The 20,444-nt window shown below is 37.4% G+C and overlaps 1 protein-coding gene across 4 annotated transcripts in view; it reads right to left on the bottom strand.

Moving 5' to 3' along the window:
* The window catches only part of LOC143224689 (serine/threonine-protein kinase Nek8-like), a 77,747-nt gene extending 57,334 nt beyond the window's left edge, over positions 1-20,413 (bottom strand). For all 4 annotated transcript variants that reach the window (XM_076452872.1, XM_076452874.1, XM_076452873.1 and 1 more), the window contains exon 1: positions 13,383-20,413. The gene's annotated coding sequence lies outside the window, so the exon portion shown is untranslated. The remainder of the gene's footprint in view (positions 1-13,382) is intronic.
* Between the last annotated feature and the right edge of the window lie 31 nt (positions 20,414-20,444).

The following is a 20,444-nucleotide window of genomic DNA, read 5'->3' as shown; positions in this document are numbered from 1 at the left end:
CAATTAAAACAGAAAATGGCGTAAAACCAATGTTGACATCCAGTCGACAAAGTTGTAAAGGACTTCCTGTAGCAGAATGATAATGAACATAACCTGCCAGGAAGACTAACAGGTAAGTAGAAGAACCACCGTCAGTCACCTGAAGTCGGTCTTTCCAGTCCTGGTTCCGTGTTATGTGTCATTATGGCCAGTACTAAAAGGTAAAGTAGTAAAGGTGTTAAATGACATGCAGCAGGAGTGTAATGACAACTCGCCAGGACGACTAACGAGTAGTTCAAACAGCAGCGTTAGTCACCTGAAGTTGGCCTTTCCAGTCCTGGAGTCGAGTTATTTAATGTTCTGGCCATTTTCCAATGTCAAATTGAGCTATAAATAATGAAACTGTAAAAAAGGAACCACAATTAAAAAGGTGTAATGAATAAATATGCAACACTTAAATGAGATTAAAAAGATAAATGGCCATTAAAAAAACTAAAAACTTTATCGAGGTGGACAGTGTCACCATCACCAATAACACTGTCCAATGTTACTGATAAATCCTGAGAAAAAACATGTTTAAAATAGTGCCGTCGTTGAGAATTGTAACGATGGCAAGAAAGTAAAATGTGGCTCATAGTGATTTGAGTGTTACACAAACTACACATTGGTGCATCACTGATGTCGAGAAAACCAATTTGTAGTGAAATAAATATGACGATGACCAAAGAAGGTCGAAACTTTGTTCGCTCTTCTATATAAAATATTTTCTCAACCCAAACGAGCCGTTTTTACATATGTATTGGTACATCAGTTCCACATAAAAGAAAACGATAAGTTAAAAAACTGTGACCAATGCATAGTCTAGTTAGAACAACTTCCTCCTTCCGAACTTTATGAAAGCTAGATGGCCAAAGCCCAATATAGGGTTTTATTTGAAAAAGCTTGTTGTCGCGTTGCTCATCCAAGTGGACTGCCAGTTGGCACGGAGCCGAGCCCTGAAGATAACACCATAGTCCATGTACGGAATAGGCATAGGAGGGATGGTGCTGAAGCAGACATATTTAGCTGCCATGTCTGCAAGCTCGTTCCCGCGAATACCAACATGGTCTGGTATCCAGAAAAACTGGATAGAAGTAGCAGTTAATGAGAAATGGGCCAGTCGGTTTTGAATATCAGCGAGAACAGGGTGTGAGCCAACGTGTAGCGATTCCAGGGCCTGTATAGAACTAAGCAAGTCAGTATAAATAGTGCAGTTGAGTACTGCTCAGCTGCAATATGATCCAGGGCAAGAGATATGGCATACAGTTTAGCAGTGAACACAGAAGCTGTAGAGGGGATTCTGCGCGCAACTACCGAACCGCAGCAAACCATAGCAGAGCCCACTGAATTACCTGATTTGGAACCATCTGTATAAATGGGAACGGAATGATTGTTTGAAAGATGTTCATGACATAAAAGACGGTACTTCCAATCTAGAGTATCTGCCTTTTTCAGATGACTAAAAGAAAGGTCACATTTGGGGGCTCTAAAAAGCCATGGTGGGATGAGCTGACCTGTGGAATCTGCAATGTTATCCAAAAACAGACCCAATTCATCCAATTGCGCCCGAATACGAAGGCCAAATGGAGCAATGGCAGATCGTCTGTTCTGAAAAAGTACGTCCCACAAAGGAAGGAAAACACATCCCCAGGTGGGATGCTTTGTTAAGGAACGAAGTTTCGAAGAATATTGTAAAGATAGTTGCAAACAGCGAAGGTGCAGAGAAGGTTTATGAGATTCAACGTATAAGCTTTGAACTGGGAGAGGTACGGAAGTCCCAGTGCAGAGTCGAAGTCCTTGATGATGAATGGGGTCCAGCATCTTTAAGGCCGAGGGTCTGACAGAGCCATAGACCATTGATCCATAGTCGAGTTTTGATCGAATAAGAGCACGATATACCTTTAACATTGAACATCGATCTGCTCCCCAACTAGTAGAAGAGAGGACACGGAGGATGTTCAGTGCTCTTGTGCATTTGACCCGAAGCTGCTTTAAGTGTGGTATAAAGGTCAGCTTATGGTCAAAGATAAGCTCCAAGAACTTGGTCTCAGGGACCACTGGTAGCGAAACTTCATTGATATGAAGTACAGGATCAGGGTGAATACCCCGTTGGCGGCAAAAGTGCATGCATACGGTTTTAGAGACAGATAAATTAAAGCTGTTCGCCATAGTCCACTTCAGTACACGATTGAGTGCAGTTTGTAGTTGCCACTCAATATATCTCTTGTTTGACGACTGACATGAGATGTGAAAGTCGTCGACATACAGCCCATTCGCAATAGTGAGAGCAATAGTTTTCTGAATCAAAAAACAGCAGAGTTGCAAAGAAGATTCATGAGACTATGTATAAGCTCTGAAATGGGAAGTGCAGAAAGCCCCAGTGCAGAGTCGAAGCCCGTGATGATGAATGGGGTCTAGTATCTTTAAACTCAAGGTCCTGGCATAACCATAGACCAGTGATCCATAGTCGAGTTTTGATCGAATAAGAGCATGATGTATCTTTAGCATAGAATATCGATCAACTATCCAAGTGGTAGTGGAGAGAGCACAGAGGATGTTCAGTGCTCTTGTACATTTGATCCGTACATACTTGATGTGTGGTATGAAGGTCAGCTTATGCTCAAAGATAAGCCCTAAAGAACTGTCTCAGGGACCACAGGTAGCACAACTTCCCTGATACCGAGACAAGGATAAGGGTGAATAACCCATTAGTGGCAAAAGAGCATGCAAACGGTTTTAGAGAGAAAAAAGTTAAAGCCATTTGCTGTGGGTTACTTCAGTAAACAACTGAGGGCAGTCTGTAGCTGCCACTCAAAATACTTCATGTCAGACAACTGACATGTGAAAGTCATCGACGTAGAGCCCGTTTGCAACAGTGAGAGGGAGTTGTTCAGTGATGGCGTTTATCTTTATACTGAAGAGTGTGACACTCAAAACACAGTCTTGAGGGACTCCAAGTTCCTGTACAAAAGAACGAGAAAGTGTCGAACCCACACGAACTTGGAATCTCCTGTCCATTAAAAAATTTTAATAAACATGGGTAAATGGCCACATAACCCATATGTATGGAGGTTTCGCAAAACGCCATACCTTCATGTTGTGTCATAAGCCTTCTCAATGTCAAAGAATATTGATACAAGATGTTGCCGTTTGAGAAAGGCTTCTCTGATTGATGTTTCAAGACGAATTAGGTAGTCTGTGGTGGAGTGCTGTCGTCGGAACCCACACTAAGTGGGCGAAAGGAGGTTGTGTGATTCGAGGAACCAAACAAGACGAGCATTAACCATCCTTTCTAAGGTCTTACAGAGACAGCTTGTCAAAGCAATTGGACGATAGTTTGAAGGAATCTTGGGATCTTTCCCTGGCTTAGAGAAAGGTAAAATAATAGCCTGGCGCCAAGCAGCAGGAAAAATATTCTCCTGCCAGATCTGGTTAAAGACAATCAGAAGAACATCAAGAGAAGCAGGAGATAGATGGTGCAGCATGTCATAATGAACATCATTAGGTTCAACAGATGTACTGGCAGACCGATAAAGGGCCATTTTCAGTTCCACCAGTGTAAAGGGACAATTATAGTCAAAGAAACAGTCAGTTTGAAAAGAAAGAGGTGAATGCTCTGCCCGAGTCTTGATGGCCAAGAAGGTGGAGGAACAAGCAGAAGTGCTAGATATCCGGCAAAAGCTTTCACCTAGAATATCAGCGATGCTCCGGACATCAGCCACCTCCTGACCATCAGAGAGTTAGATCGAGAGGGAGACAGAATTGTAGTGCCCATTAACCTTTCGCATCCTGTCCCATATGATCTTGGAACTGGTGGTAGAAGATATGCTAATCCAAGATTCCTTCTGGCTTTGACGTCTTACCACCTAGAATGTGCATGGGCCTGTTGGAAAGCGACGCGATTTGAAAGTGTGGGATATCGACGAAAAGTATCCCAGGCCCGTTTTTGAGCCTTCCGTGCTAAATGGCAAGCAGAATTCCACCAGGGACGAGGATATCATGGAAAACGTGTCGAGGTTTTAGGAATACACAGAGCAGCTGCTTGTATAATACAGCCAGTTATCGCTGCCACACAGTCGTCTATTGATGGCTGATTTACGGTGGCAGTGAAAGTGGACCAGTCTGCCTGATCCAGCTTCCACCAGGGCACGCGGGTAGTGTGGCATCGACCACGGCCAGTCTTTCTTAAAAGGATAGGAAAATGATCACTGCCTAGTGGATTACTGTCAACCGTCCATGAAAAATGAGAGAATAATGAAGGGGAGCAAATCGAGAGATCAATAGCGGTAAAGGACTAACTAGGTGCATGAAAATAAGTAGAAAAACCAGTATTGAAAAGAGATTGTGATCAGAGAGCATACGCTCTACAGAGCGACCCCTCCCATCAATAGCAGCACTTCCCTGAAAAGAGGGAAGGCAACTGTTCAACGAGAGCATCAAGGTCTGATTGATCATATGCCTCTCCAGGGGACAGGTAGAGAGAACAAACAGTGATGGTATGATCCAAGAAAACCCGGATTGCTACAGCCTCCAAGGGTGTGTTGAGCGACAAAGACTGGGTTGGCACATGCCACCCCTCCATGTACTCGTCCATCACACAGCCTGTCATTTCTGTACAGAGAAAACTGCTGAATGGTGACTGTATCAGCAGGTTTGAGAAATGTTTCTTGTAAGGAAAGACAAACAGGATGGTAGGAAGCAATCAGTGTTTTTATTTCATCCAGATTAGAACGTAAACCTCGACAGTTCCATTGTATCAAGGTGGCCATTTTTAATGGCAGGTAGGTAAAGTGGCTGGAGAACCCTTCTTTTTACGACCACGTCTTTTTTCCTTACTGTCCTTAGTCGGAGGAGGTCTATCAACCTCCATGGATCCTGCCCTGGGTCGAGTGGGCAGGTTTTGTTATTGGAAGGAGATTCCAGTGACTGAGGACGCGAACGAATGATTGTTTTGCCTCTTGGGTTGGGAGAAAAAGATGTATCAGAGGAAAATGCCTGTATTTGAAACTGAAGGATGTGGATCTTGAGGTTTGTTGGAATGTATGGGAGGAACAGAGATGGGTGTGGAAGTCGATTCATCAACCTTTTTAAAAGCTTTACATTTGTTTTGAAAACGATTCTCTTGGAGGCTCAGAGAGATCTGTCTGCCCTCCCACTGTAGTTGTGGAATGGATTGCAGCAGCATATGTTTGAGATGGAGTGGTGGGCAGCCATTTCCGAGCCTCAGGATAACTAATGTTATGTATCGTTTTCAAACGTTGCACCTCTTTTTCCTCCAACCATTTTGGGCAAGAACGAAAGTAGGAGGGGTGAGAACCATTGCAGTTGACGCAATGTGGGTCCATGTCACATTCATAGGCATCGTGGTCCTTGCCTCCACAACGAGCACATGTCAGGGAACCACGACATGATGTCTTTGAGTGGCCGAATCTCTGACATTGGAAACATCAGAGGGTTTGGAATATATGGCCGTACCCTGCAAATAAGATAACCTGCCTTTATGGTGGCAGGTGCACGTGATGAAGTAAATGTCAAAACGAGGGTATTGGTTGGCAGTATAACTCCATCTTTGCGAGTGGAGATGCGCCTCACTGCAGAAACTCCTTGAGTGGAGAGACCAGCGAGAATCTCTGACTTGGGGATGTTTTTCAAATCCCTCTCAACAATAACTCCTCGTGAAGAATTCAAAGTAGCATGAGGTGTAACCTCAATAGGTATATCCCCGATTGCCTTTCAATTCAAGAGGAATTCACTGTGTTGGGATGTGGATGTTTCAACCAATATGTCTCCAGATCGAAGCTTCTTTACTGATTTTGGGGAGCCAGCAAGTCCCTCTAGTCCCTTCTGAATAAAAAAGGGGGACAATTGCCCTAAAGGTTTTTCCGAAAGTGAATGTAATATAAGAAAATGAGGTACGTGTGTTACAGATATTGAAGATTACTGTTCAGAGTCTTCAAGACGTGGTCGCTTACCCATCGACTGTTTTTCATTATTTTATTTAAATTTTTGAAGGAGGATCCATAGGAAAAAAGAAAAATTTTGGTACCCACTGACCCCACCCACCATGGAGCCCTACGAGGGAACGCACTACAAAGTCATGCAAGGACAATGCAGCAACGCCAGGGTTTCGTGAGCACTATACCCAAACACCAGCATCAGGCACAATGTCCACAACACCCGTTACGAACTTCCAACACTGGTACTTGCTTGATTCTAGCCCAAGTGGACCAGCCGATTGACCCAAGGGGAGCCACCCAAAGGCCGCCCGTCTACAGGAATTCAAGGCCAAAGTGGTGTGTTAGGGTTGGACCCCTCAACCACCAGGACCCTCTCCTCCCCTTCACGGGTCGCCACGCACGGCAAACACGTGGGTGGATGTTTAGATCCCAGAGAAGGTAACCAGATAGAACAGAAACTTCCCTGGGAGGCCCCCTCACCACGTACAGGAATCCACACCGAGAGGCAGCTTAAGAGTCAAGTGTCCTAACAATCTGACCATGCAGGGTCTGGTGTTTTAATATCTATGCAAAAACGGCTGGTATTTTAAATTAGAACGCTTGGTGGACGAAGAAAAAGATGTGACTGGCTTGATCTTTGCTTTCTTTTCAAAACGTTTTATTTTGTCATCGATTTTTTTTGCACTTTTACAGTTATGTCACTACAGCCTTCCTGTATTTCACCCATACCCTTCTACACTTGACTGGTGTCCTTTTGCACGTCTAAATTGCTATAGTTTCATTATACATATTCTGCAAGTCCTATCTCCAATCTTCTTAATTTTTTAAATATCCTCTTTCTTTTAACTTCTCTCTCAAGTATTACCTCGTGATAATGTTTCAATTTTTCTTTTCTTTAATTATTGTTTTTTCTTCTTAACCTTCTTTCCATATTTTAATCATCTCGAATTTTTGTCAAAAATAAATTTCTATTTTCACCATAAAATTCCACCTTCTTACACCAGTGTTAGCGTGTTGTATCTATCACTGGGTAAGTTATTTTGGATTATTTGGTAAAAGTAATGTAAAGACCAGTCCCTGTGATGATAGCGAATCTTTTTTTTTTTTTTTTTGTAATGTATGCTTTCGGCTATGTTCACTTTGAAATAAGTTTTAGGTTTAAAATGACAAATAGCGTGTCAAAAGAAATTCCGAGCCTAATGGTACGTAGCCTAACTTATACTTGTGTTATTCTCTTCCTAATCGATTGAGTATCTGTATACACACGATAATTCTTATTGATTAAATTGAACTTATAATAGTTGAACAAACATCAGTTTATAAGCATAAGTAAAAACTTAATTGATACCTGAATATTCTACGTGTTTTGATATAGCATTGATCTATCTTCTTCTGATATAAACAGTACTAAGCAATACAAGGTCTTTCGTCTTTGTACGATATATAATGATCGTATTGCTTAATCATGATCATACCTGAAGAAAAACAGACCAATGTTCTGTCGAAACATATAGTTTGTTTCTCCATAAATAAAACTCTTCCTTTCTTATAAATCGTTGTTTATTATTATATTAGTATGATGTGCTTCCTTAATCAACCTTTACTAAAATTCAGTATTTTTTCAGTGCTGTAATGTATGATGAAAGGATTTACCCATTTTGATAATAAAGTTAGAAAAGGTTAGTTCTCTTATAATTACCTGGTGTACAAATACTGTTTTTCCTAACCTTATTATTATTACTTGCTCTCCAACAGATTAGCACCGAACTAGATTCCATAATTACTGATTACCCTTATTTCTACATATCAAACTAGCGTTTTTGATCTTAATGTTATCATAATGGCAAGTTTCCTCTTACTTGAAACTTAAAAGATGATACATAATCAAAACCATTTAACACTGAAATGAGCTTAGCCATGCTATAAATTAAAGGTTATTACACATACAGCATATACAGATCCATTTGTAAAGAAAAATAGATACAAAGCAATAAACCAAAACACAGAACCAATTGGTAATAATAAAGAAAGAGAAAAACACACACACATCAATACAACGCAGTGGTAAGGTATCTTCAACGTTTTAATTTAGATATTTGCTGGAGTGAATATGTTAATACCAAAAACATTAATAACAGTTAACCTACGAACGAGAAACTTCCCGTATTTGGTAGCAGTGAGAGTTCAATATAAATACAGGAATCAAATGACTGAGCAGTGATAGTTGATGATCGTGTAAAGTTAGTTTTTATAAACTAATCAGTACATTAGTCAGTGCTGGTTATTAATCAACAAAATTTCTGTTAAATCATCACTTGAATATCATTAGTGAGTTGGGATCATTAGGCATATAATAGTTTCTATTTGAATTTGGCCTATAAACTAAATGATACAAAAAGGGCCACTGAATGAAAGAGCTACATTGCAATAACTGTATCATAAGTGGGATCATTTTAGTGAAAATAAAACAGAACTTTGAGTGGACTTCAGTTATCAAGATAGTCACATGGGCAGAAACTTGATAGAGATGGTATACAATGGAAGAAATAACAAACAGAGATGGTATATAATGGAAAGAATAACAAACAAAGATGGTATATGATGGAAAGGATAACAAATAGAAAGAGAAAGAAAATGGAAGAAAGATCAACAACAATTAGACAAAGCTTTAAAGATGACAAAATATTAAAAAATCAAAATGAGATTTTAAGAAAACAGTTCAAAGAAAGATATATTAAGATCAGAAGTAAAGAAATCAAAGAAGCTATTAGAGAGGTACAGTAGGATTGCAAATAATAAAAACTGAAAAAGTACAGAAAGATTATAGCGGTAAAATAAATTACACAGAAAAGGACACCAATAAAAGAATAAAACATTTGGAAATTGATTTGATAAATGCAATAATAAAACAAGTCATACTTATATTTGTATCCACTCAAAAATTCTAAACTAAAACATTTACTATTAAATATGGAATAAGCATACATCTTTGGTCTAGATCTATTACCACAACTGCTGTGTCGTTTTCGCTGCAAGATTTTCCTGGACTACTTTAGACATAATATTGACAAATTCAGTTAAAGAATTTAGTTGGAAAATTAAATAGCATTTCTTGGTTAAGAAATCAACAGATTATGATGGAAAGGTAATATTGGAGGTATATCATCTAGAAATAATTTACAGAGTGTAGGCGTGAGATAGTGAAGAACAAATTATTAATCTCGATGCCCATTTAAAAAGACTAAGTTTCTAGCTGAGAGCTATAACAATTATAAAACGTTGGTAATTGCCTTATCAAAAAAAGCGAATAGTATCTGACTGATCATTCCCATTAAAAAATACAGGATACTGTAGCCTTGAAATAACATTTGACCTCTAGAAGACACTGTTGTCAACTTTCCTTCAGACACAAAATAGAGATATTCATAGGAAGACCAGATATCTCCAAGAAAATGAAAAAAAAAAACAACGATATTTAGAATGATACCACCAACTATTTTACCACGTTATATGAGCCTAAACAAAAGAAAAACTTTACATTAATTGTTTGTTTGTTTTTGAATTTCGCACATAGCTACTCGAGAGCTATCTGTGCTAGCCGTCCCTAATATAGCAGTGTAAGACTAGAGGGAAGGCAGCTAGTCATCACTACCCACCGCCAACTCTTGGGCTACTCTTTTACCAACGAATAGTGGGATTGACCGTCACATTATAACGCCCCTACGGCTGAAATGGCAAACATATTTGGTGCGATAGGGATGCGAACCCGCGACCCTCAGATTACAAGTTGCACGCCTTAACACGCTTGGCTATGCCGGGCCCTTTATATTAAAAATAACAAGGTAGAAAATGCTTGACGTGCCTGTAAGTGAATGCAATATCTTTCCATGATATTACTTTGAAGGAGGTGATACTGTCAATCACTTCAAGGAAGATGAAGCAGATTTTATCCACACTTGTCTAGAGCTCCAGTTTAAAAGAAAATATGATTTAACTAAAGGCCAATCAAGTCGGCAACCATATTTGGTTATTCCAAACAAGAAATGTATGCGAAACTATCAAAAACTTAAAAGAATTCGGTTATCATGTTATGCACGTAGTAAACAGCCAGAATCATGGTTTTGCAAGTATATATATACTTATTTGCCGAATTTCTCACAAAACTACACGAGGGCTATTTGAGCTAGCCGTCCCCAATTTAGCAGTGTAAGACTAAAGAGAAGGCAGCTAGTCATCACCACCCACCGCCAACCCTTGAGCTACTCTCTTACCGACGAATAGTCGGATTGACCATCACTTTATAACGCCCCCACCGCTGAAAGGGCGAACATGTTTGGTGTGACAGGAATTCGAACCCGCGACCGTCGGATTAAGAGTCAAGTACCTTAACCACCTGGCCATACCGGACCAGTCCATTGTATACCTTCGTGTTTAACAATAAACAAACAAAAACAAAATTTAAATTAATGGATCAGACTAAAGTGATCAAAACACTAAACACATTGAACAACGGATTCCAATTTCATATCGAACGAATTTTCAAGGATTAAGAAGAAAAAATATAACTAACATGAAAAACACGAAATAAAAATAATGACATTTTCTAGTTACTTCCAAATATCGTTTACATACACTACATATAATTAATGAAGCTATCTCTGATCACAATCAAGAAATCTGAATTGGTGATTGACGTTCATGTTCAATTCGCAGAAGATAACTTTCAAAATCACAGTACATTTGTTTTTAACAAGGCCAACTGTCTTACAGAATCATGTTTACAGTTTAAAGATATTGTTTCCCGTACTGTTTATCAACTTATATGTAACAAATGTTAGCATAGTGTTTTGTTGAAACCGGAAAATCCCAACACACAAGAGTAGGCGAATACATTGACTCCATTTACAAACTATAGCACGGAGAAAGCTTGATCGCGGATAATGTCAGATTTGTAGTTACTGATGAAGTAACTCAAGAGATGAAATAACAATCTCTGTACAAGTATTTACTAACTTTACGAAGTACAGATCTGAGATATCTAGCTTTCTCGAAGCTGATGATCTTATAGAATATCTGCGACCACAGATGGATAAGAACAAATAATTATATTGTTTATATGTTATTTCACTCCTTAATTTTTGGTTGAAATTCTACTTATGAAACCATTCTTATTTCAACAATTAACTTGAATCCTTGTGTTTTTATTGCCAAACGCACGCTGAGAAATTGATTAAAATATATTATTTACATTAAATCAAGTATTGTTCTTGTCATTTATGGTTGTTTTAGCGGAACAATTTTGAAAAAGCTGTAAGGAGAAAAGTAAAAAAATTACTGAAATGCAAAAATTGTCATTTTATATTGTGTATATTTAATGATAACATTTGTAGGCTTAAACCTTAACAGTACCAAACAACGAGGTAAATCCAACACACAACTTGTTATGCTTAACAGCAGAATTTACCCAAAGTTACCTTACCAATAGTAAATACTTTTTTGGTGGGTTAATATTATTTCCCTTTTTTTTTTCATAAATCGTTTTATCGACATGTTCAGCATTATTTTATTTTGCATGATATAATACTGGTTGTTCTTTATTATACGTCGACGAGTTAAGTGTCTGTTCACAGTTTGCTTTTCTTTTTCCTCCAAAAAAAGAATTTTCAATCGTTGTATGGTTAGTAGCCTATGTTCTCATCTAAATCGAATTATCAATTAATAACTTCTTTGTTTTTCAACCTCTCCACCAACTACAAATCCCTGACATGTAGTCCACCGACATCTTGAAAATGAAATAATTCTTAAGTAGCATACCTCACCAATAACCAACAGAATACACAACCTACTTTCAACATAGTACCAGCAAGGACAACTATGGCTGGTATTCAACAGCCTCTACATGGAACAAAGTCAATACCGTCAAATCAGATATTCTGTTCTTAAAGATCTGGTATTCAATACGATGATATACAACAAGTACTTCAGGTATAAATCCAACAAACTAAAGGCAATCATCTTAGACTACCAAGTCTCCAGAATGACTAAAATTTGTAATATTAAAGGAGCTGAAGAGAAAGCACATCTGCCACTGAAGAAGAAAGGTCCACCTTTCGAAATCGCTCAAGTTATATGGTCTTTATTAATTTCTATCAAGACTTCTTGAACATCATGAAACTACTTTACAATTGACACACAAATCCTGAGAACAACCACAAAGAAAATTGCAGACAGAACCATATCACCAGGAGTCTTTGTTAAATATATAGAGGATACGCAAACATGTCAGACGCCACAACAGAATACGATCTCAAATTAACTTGAAAGTTACAATAAACATGTAAATTACCACACATTTATTATTATACATATAAGATTCAGTAATATAATAGCCAGTACTGCTAAAGACTGCAGTAAGTTGGAATAACAATATGATATAAACCACACACAAGAATAAAACAAACTTTCAATATTCATCCAAATGTTAACATCAACCTACAATACAATTCAGTGGAATCTTGAAGTCATTCAATTAGTTGATTCATAACAAAATTAAAAAACATCGTATAAATGAAACCGTTTTAAAATCTTCCCCATAAGTAGAAATATATTGGTAGTTTTGATTCAGGAACTTGTTAATATCTTTAAAGTTTATGGCTCCATAGTCTCAGTTCTGTTTTCTATAGTTCCTGGTGGAAGTCATAAACCGTGGGAATATTTACAGCTCCAATCTTGGTATTTGTGTATAACTTAAGTCAGAAAATGATAATTAACACTTACTACTTAACAAACTAGGCATAATAATTAACAGTTACTACTTAACAAACTAGGCATAATAATTAACAGTTACTACTTAACAAACTAGGCGTGATAATTAACAGATACTAGTTAACAAACTAGGCGTGATAATTAATAGTTACTGCTTAACAAACTAGGCGTGATAATTAACAGTTACTGCTTAACAAACTAAATCTGATAATTAACAGTTACTACTTAACAAACTAAATCTGATAATTAACAGTTATTACTTTACATACTGAGTCTACTTTTCAGTGACGAAATATGGTGACTCCAGATGCTTGAAACTGTCTTATTTACAAAAACAGCTTTCATCTAAAACCCGAAACCGGTAAAGTACTGAACAATAATACAGTTTAAAGCCCCTGTATAAATATTTCATGCAGTATCAGAATCTTCCTAGATTTATTGAAGTTTGAAATATAAAATTATTTTCTTATATACGATAACATATTAAAATAAAGATTCTTACGATAACATATTAAAATAAAGATTCTTACGATAACATATTAAAATAAAGATTCTTACGATAACATATTAAAATAAAGATTCTTACGATAACATATTAAAATAAAGATTCTTACGATAACATATTAAAATAAAGATTCTTACCACCTCTCGCAGAATAACTTTTCCGGCTTATACTTTCCTCTGTGTACACAGACTTTCTCTCGCCACTACCTCAATATTCCCATCTGTTTACACGTAAGGCAGCTGCATGATAAAATTGCAAATGAACATACGACAACCTTCCACCAATAGGAGCGCAACACAACTCCCAGCACAGCTGTCTTTCTCTATGCAGCTTAGCCCTAAATCACTTTGAAATTCAGCAACATAAAATGAAAAGGCGCCGAAAATAGGGTAGAGAGTGAGACAAGAAGATATACATTTTCAGTGTAGAAAAGTGTTAACTTCCGATATGATATCCCACTTTCCTCTCAAAAAACCGTTAAAATACCACATTGACGTGATGAAGAAATTACTGTAACAGTGAGCCTATTTCAAAAAGTACCCATGGGGTGAGTAAATAAACAGTATGTAAGACGCACACACGGGAGGTTGTATCACTTTTGAGCCAGGTATACCCTTCATCCGTGATTGTTACAATAATGGCAGAAACAAAGGAGGGGCCCCTAGTGGCTAGGGCACAATGGACCATAAGAAGAACTTTAATCTCAACCAACAAAAATGTGACAGGAATATCTGACTAATGGTAGGAAGAGGTTTCTCTACTATTCACATCAAACACGAGAACTGGAATAAAAGATCATCCGTTTCAAGGATCCACATTATTATATGTACAATGCAACAAACGTCAGTATACCCCTAGAACTGACATCTGGGTGATAAGTGTCCGTTCAGAAGGGTAAACTACATTATGGTGGAAATTTCCCAGTTCATAAACAGTTTCTGAAATAGTTCATCAAGTCTGTGATAAGAAGAGTATCTAGATACTTTTTACACTGACAGAACACTACTGTGGAATTGAGCTCACTCAGGTGGAAGCCTCCCTGGCCCACCATCTCAGCAGCTAGAGATGGTAAATAGTAAGGATTCCCATACTCTACTAGAAGATAGAGGAGAGTGTTGGAGAGATGTGAAGAATGCAATACCAAAGACAGTGCAACGAGTGACCATAAAAAGTTACCGTGAAGAAACGGATCGTTTTGGATACATCCAAAGGAGCAGCAGTGAGGGCAAGCAAACCCCTTTTACATCACTCATGAAAGTCCATGAGTGTATAGTTCAAAAGAATATACATTGCAAACCACCACAAGGATGGGTTTGTTCTGAATTACGTGCAAAGCTACATGAGGGCTATCTGCACTAGCCATCCCTAATTTAGTAGTGCAAGACCAGAGGGAAGGCAGCTAGTCATCACCACCTACCCTTGGGCTACTCTTTTACCCACGAATAGTGGGACTGACCGTTACATTATAACACCCCATGGCTAAAAGGGCGAACATGTTTGGTGTAATGGGGATTCAAACCCGCGACCCTCGGATTACGAGTCAAGTGCCTTAACCACTTGGCCATGCTGGGCCCCACAACAAGGAACACCCCATCTTAACAGTGGGTATTATTGATCTTAATGATCATAAAGTTCAGGTTTAAGAATAAGTATACATGGACAAGCAACACTCACCACTAAATAAATCTGTATATGTGAGAAAGACCCTGCAAAGAAGAAAAAAAGCATCTATTCATCATAAAAAAAACATGGAGCTCATGACTCAAAATGGTGATAGAAGGTAGATGATAGCCTGTAGAACAGAAAATGTTCAGATAATGAGGATAGTACAAAATAAATGTACGGGAGTGATTCATATGCTGGCATGAACAATATAGACATACTTCAATGAACAAAAGAATCCGGGAGCCAGAAACATGGTAAGGTGACGGATTTTATGGGAGGAGGCTTGAACTAGACGATAATCATCAGAAGACAGGGAAAAATAAGCCAGGTGGATAAGGGAAATAGAAGAAATATTATGTGAAAGAAAATGATTACAACGAATGCATAAATGGGAACCACAAAATGGAGAGATGATAGTCAAATAACAGTTGAAAGTTCAAACAGAACATACAAGAAGATCTAGATCAGAACAGTTATAAAGATAAAAAATAGAATGAAAGAAAATAGGAGTGAAAACAACATCATTCTCATGTGCAGCTTGTTTTGGGCAGAAAAGTTCAGTCTGAATAAAGGATGACATAAGTCCTGTGATATTATGTGCAAAAGATATTTAAAGCAAACAAATCCAAATGTCAACATCCACATGTTAACATGAGGAAAAAGACATTTTAAATCAGTGATGATATAGGGGTCATGATGACATGGACTCGAAGCATGGAGAATGATACTGAGCTTCCAATCAGGGAGGATAGTAGGATGGGACTGCAAAAGTGGAAGGAGAAAAACAATAGGGAGAGAACCAGGAAAATGGAGAAACTAGAAATCTTGTGAAACAGAAAGTGGTTGACAAGACTGCACAATAACCAGCAATGATAGATACTGAAAGACCCTTGTCAAAAAGCCAGGTAAGAAAGGAAATCAGGTGTGGGAAGATAGGACAAGCTAAAGGTTAATTATGACAAGAAGACTAACGACAGTATATCATTTACTTTACGTTGGTAAGCTAATATCAAGAAAGGATGAACAATTAGGGAAAATCAGGAAGCAACCCGTGTGAAGAAATTATAGCCTGTTTTGCAAGTGGTTGGACAAAAGCTATACATTCAGATGGAGAGTTGGAAGAGAATGATGTAGTGAGCACAAATGAGATTATCTGAAGAGTATGGGTGAGAGGGATAGAGGAAGATATGTCAGGAGGAGTGGGTATAGAAGTGGAAACCACAGTTTTGCTGGCCAAATGTATACCACCAAGAAGACACGACGTGGAGTAGCTTGTATGACTGAGAAGACATGATAAAGAAAACTGATGAGAGAACAGGCATCGACAGCTACAGCCAAAGGATGTATAATTTGGAACCAAAACCTGGGAAGCTTTGAATTCAGGTGGGTGGTAAATGCATCCAGTTCTGTAGTTCCCTACTGGGAATACAGCTAACTAAACACCTATGGGTCAAGGAACCATCCTATGGAAAAACGTTGGTTGGGTCATAATAAAAAAAACATGACTGGCTTCAGAGCACTCAGTTATTAGACACCAACAATCACTGTGAGCTCAAAACAGGAGGTCCACTATGTAGAAACACAGACTTCAAATTACTGTCTTCTTGACGAGTGATGTATGAAACAATCTCTAAGCTGTCAGAATAGATCATAACTTACTGGTTCCAGATAGCTTGAAAGAAGTGAACCAAAGTTGAATAGGCAGCAAGTAGTTCCAAGAGACTGATATGCAGAGATGAATTCCCAAGAGACCAATGGCCCAAAAGCTCCTAAATGCCCAGATTTGCACCATAACCTAAAAAAAAAGAATGCATGAAGAGGTGCACCTCCAGAGAAAAAGGAGAAACAGGAACATCTAATGGGGGTGTTGGTCTATTTAACCAATGTGCAAAATCCACATGAAGGGAAATGGATAGGGGCATCCAAGGGAAACCAAGGTGGATTCCACTAATCGTAAACTTGTAAAGCCCACAAAAAATGTCGCAAAAATGGCTAGAATGAAGGGAAATAGGGCTTGCAAAGAAGTCTATGTACCCAAAAGAGATATAACCTCTTACATAGCTATAGAAGGGAGGAGAAAATGGCCTAAAACAGAAGCTTTATGGATTGCAAGTGTATAGAAGGGTAAGCCCAGCTGAGATCGGAATTGAAAATTACCTGGAAATGAACAAGGTGTTAAGCTAGGTAGAGGAAAGAATTATTCACCTAGACCATTCAAACTACACATTTGAATGGAATAATTTGCGTGAAAAGGAGATAGAATCACCCAGTATGTCCATGTAATGATGGAAATAAAGGTGCCTCTAATGGAGAAGGCCAAAAGCCTTTACTATCCAACAAAAAAAGTTGAAGATTCAAAGCCAATGCAGAACTGGTAGACACAATCCCAACAAACAAAATGAAACATTTCTGGATGATAAGATGGGGATGTGGAGGTAAGAATCTGATACACCTATCTTCATCATTCAAAGATCAGGAGTGAAAGCCCATCAAAGAGATGGTGAATCAAATAAAAAGTTAAAGGAAGAGGAATCAATGATAAGATCTACATATTCTACAGCTCTTTGTGAAATCTAGAACTGGCTCAGAAAAATTCTGGTTGGAAATTGGATCACGAGCAGGAGGGAAGAATATGGGATGTAGGGACACAAGAGTAGGGGAACTGAATAAAGAATTGGCCCTTAAGAAAGGACTCCCAAATGGGGACAAAGTGTAAAAGCCTAGCTTCCACTGGACCTGTATCCATCACATACTCACATGGACCACTAAGAGTATTGAAAACATAAACAAAAGAACAACAGTTGACCATGGAAACCTGTATAGCAGAACTGATAAAGGAAACGAAAGAGGGTGACAAGTTACAGGAAAATGTTTAGGAGGACGTTGAGACAAATGAGAAGGTAATGAGGAAATGAAAGTGTGCAAACATGCAGATTCGACTCTGGTAAATGAGTCAGGAAGACCCTTAAAGATTTGTTGCCTTAAAAAAGGAGCCATACACATGTTTAACTTAATAGTGTTTAACTAAAGGTGTTTAACTTAACAGGAAAAAGAGGAGGTAAAAGATTGGGAACAAAGACAATACATATCTAGTTTATTAACACCAGAAAAGAAGAAGCCTTAGGCAGTTCCACTGGAGCTAAACATAACTGTTTACGTATAAATTGTCGTTTTCTTATTCTTGTATACCCCTGAACATAATAGAATACTCTCAGGCAAATCTGAATCTCACATGAAAGCTGCTAACTCCAGATGAATCAATTTGTAGCATTGTCTGTAGTCAAAGCAAGGTTAACTGGAGCAAGTAAAACTCATAGAAAAAATCAGTTACAACTAAAATAAAAACAGGCAATGTTAATGCATGCTAACTAAAGTTGTAGGACACAAGTGTAGTACACAAAGTTCTCCCTCCAAACAAAACAAAGAAGAAAGTAATGGAAAATTCCATAAATAAAAATGCAAGTGAAAAACGTCTTAAAACCATGATTGCCAATCAAGATGTGATTTAGAACTAAGCCACACAGGAGTCAGCTGGAAGTAGTGTCACACTTTACTTGGTAAAGAGTTGCTGAGAGTTGTGTCACACTCTTCTTGGTGGAGGGTTGTCAAATGTTTATTTGCATTCTGTCACACAACTGATCACATGAAAACATGTGAGGGTAGATGGGAGTGTCAAGCCTAGTGGCAAATAAAAACATAGATTAAGACTGTAAACATTATTCTACGATGAACATACAATATCAGAAAATGGATATTCAGAATGAGAATATACACATTAGCAACATTGTTAAGATTAAATTACAAACTCATATTTTTATTTCCAATAAATAAAGACACACACAATCTATAAAAAAAAAAAAAAGTCTTGAGAAATTCAAAATCCATTTCCCCAACAACCAGGTTTCATGCAAGATTAACCAATATAAAAATTGTCCATAAACCACATAATTATATTTCTAGATTTACCCCTTTTAAATTCTAACAGTCACCACCACACAAAACTGACTTTAGACAGTTTTTAACATCTATTAAGTAACAGTATGATGAATAGTTCATAATTAAATAACTTTAAAAATAAAGGTAAACATTTTAATCAAAACTAGCCCATATACAGATAGTCAAACAAGTGTTACATAGTGTATATCAAAATTAACAATGATCCCATTAGAGAAATATACATCTAGTTCAATTACAAAAACTAAGACATGCTGGATGTGTAAAAAGTAAAACTTGACAAACAATAATCATCACAAGCTAAGGACATAAACCCAGTAGTTCCATCTTACTATTTTATCTTCAAACATCCTTCTGTAAATGAAGAGTCAATATATTTTAATACTTCAGAAGAGTTTATTTAGAAACAAATCATTATCTACTATCATTCTTTCTACCCGGCTTATGGTGCCACTCTATTCTTTCACACAAGTTAAAATGAAACTTAATAAGAGAAAATAACACTCTTTGTTCTTACTTCTTGGTATTTCTATTAATTCAACAAAAAAAGAACATCACACCATGTTCTATTGGGTACTATTTTTTTTGTTTGACAAAATTGTGTACAAACAAACCCAATTAAAATTAATTTCCAAATAACTTCCACATATTTCAAACACAACCTAGTGTAAAACACTATGTTTTTAAACTTTTTACAGTCTATTAAATATTCAGTACAGTATCAAATTCATATACTCTGTATTTCCTGTACAATATTGTTTCAAACATAAATATACCAACAACAGACACTTAGAACTTGAGGAAGGAAAACGTTGCCCCATAACAAAGTTTAGTCATTATTAGTTTGTGGCTATAATGACTTCTGACTTCCAATCTGCACACAAGCATCTGATATATCACAATATTGACTTTTGACTGATGACATAGTTTTACTCAATAATATTAATGTTAACTGTGAATTGAATATATAACACTATCATCAGTTGGTCACGTTTTCATTCGATCACATTAACTTGGACTTTTTAAATGAATATATAACACTGACACTATCATTATTTAGTTGGTCACGTTTTCATTCGATCACATTAACCTGGACTTTTTAAATAAATATATAACACTGACACTATCATCAGTTGGTCACGTTTTCATTCGATCACATTAACCTGGACTTTTTAAATGGATATATAACATTGACACTATCATCAGTTGGTCACGTTTTCATTCGATCCCATTAACCTGGACTTTTTAAATGAATATATAACATTGACACTATCATCAGTTGGTCACGTTTTCATTCAATCACATTAACTTGGACTTTTTTAATGAATATATAACACTGACACTATCATTAGTTGGTCACATTTTCATTTGATCACATTAACCTGGACTTTTTAAATGAATATATAACACTGACACTATCATTAGTTGGTCACATTTTCATTCGATCACATTAACCTGGACTTTTTAAATGAATATATAACACCAACACTATCAAGAAACAGATAACTTAGTGACAAGTAACAATTTCAACTGAATCTGTAAATAAGGTATTATTTCTTTTTACATGCCCAAATGTAGTA

The sequence above is a fragment of the Tachypleus tridentatus genome, chromosome 9 (genome assembly GCF_004210375.1).
Source record: "Tachypleus tridentatus isolate NWPU-2018 chromosome 9, ASM421037v1, whole genome shotgun sequence".
Lineage (NCBI taxonomy): Eukaryota > Metazoa > Arthropoda > Merostomata > Xiphosura > Limulidae > Tachypleus > Tachypleus tridentatus.
Note: the sequence above shows the minus strand (reverse complement) of the source record. Positions and strands in the feature narration are given on the sequence as shown.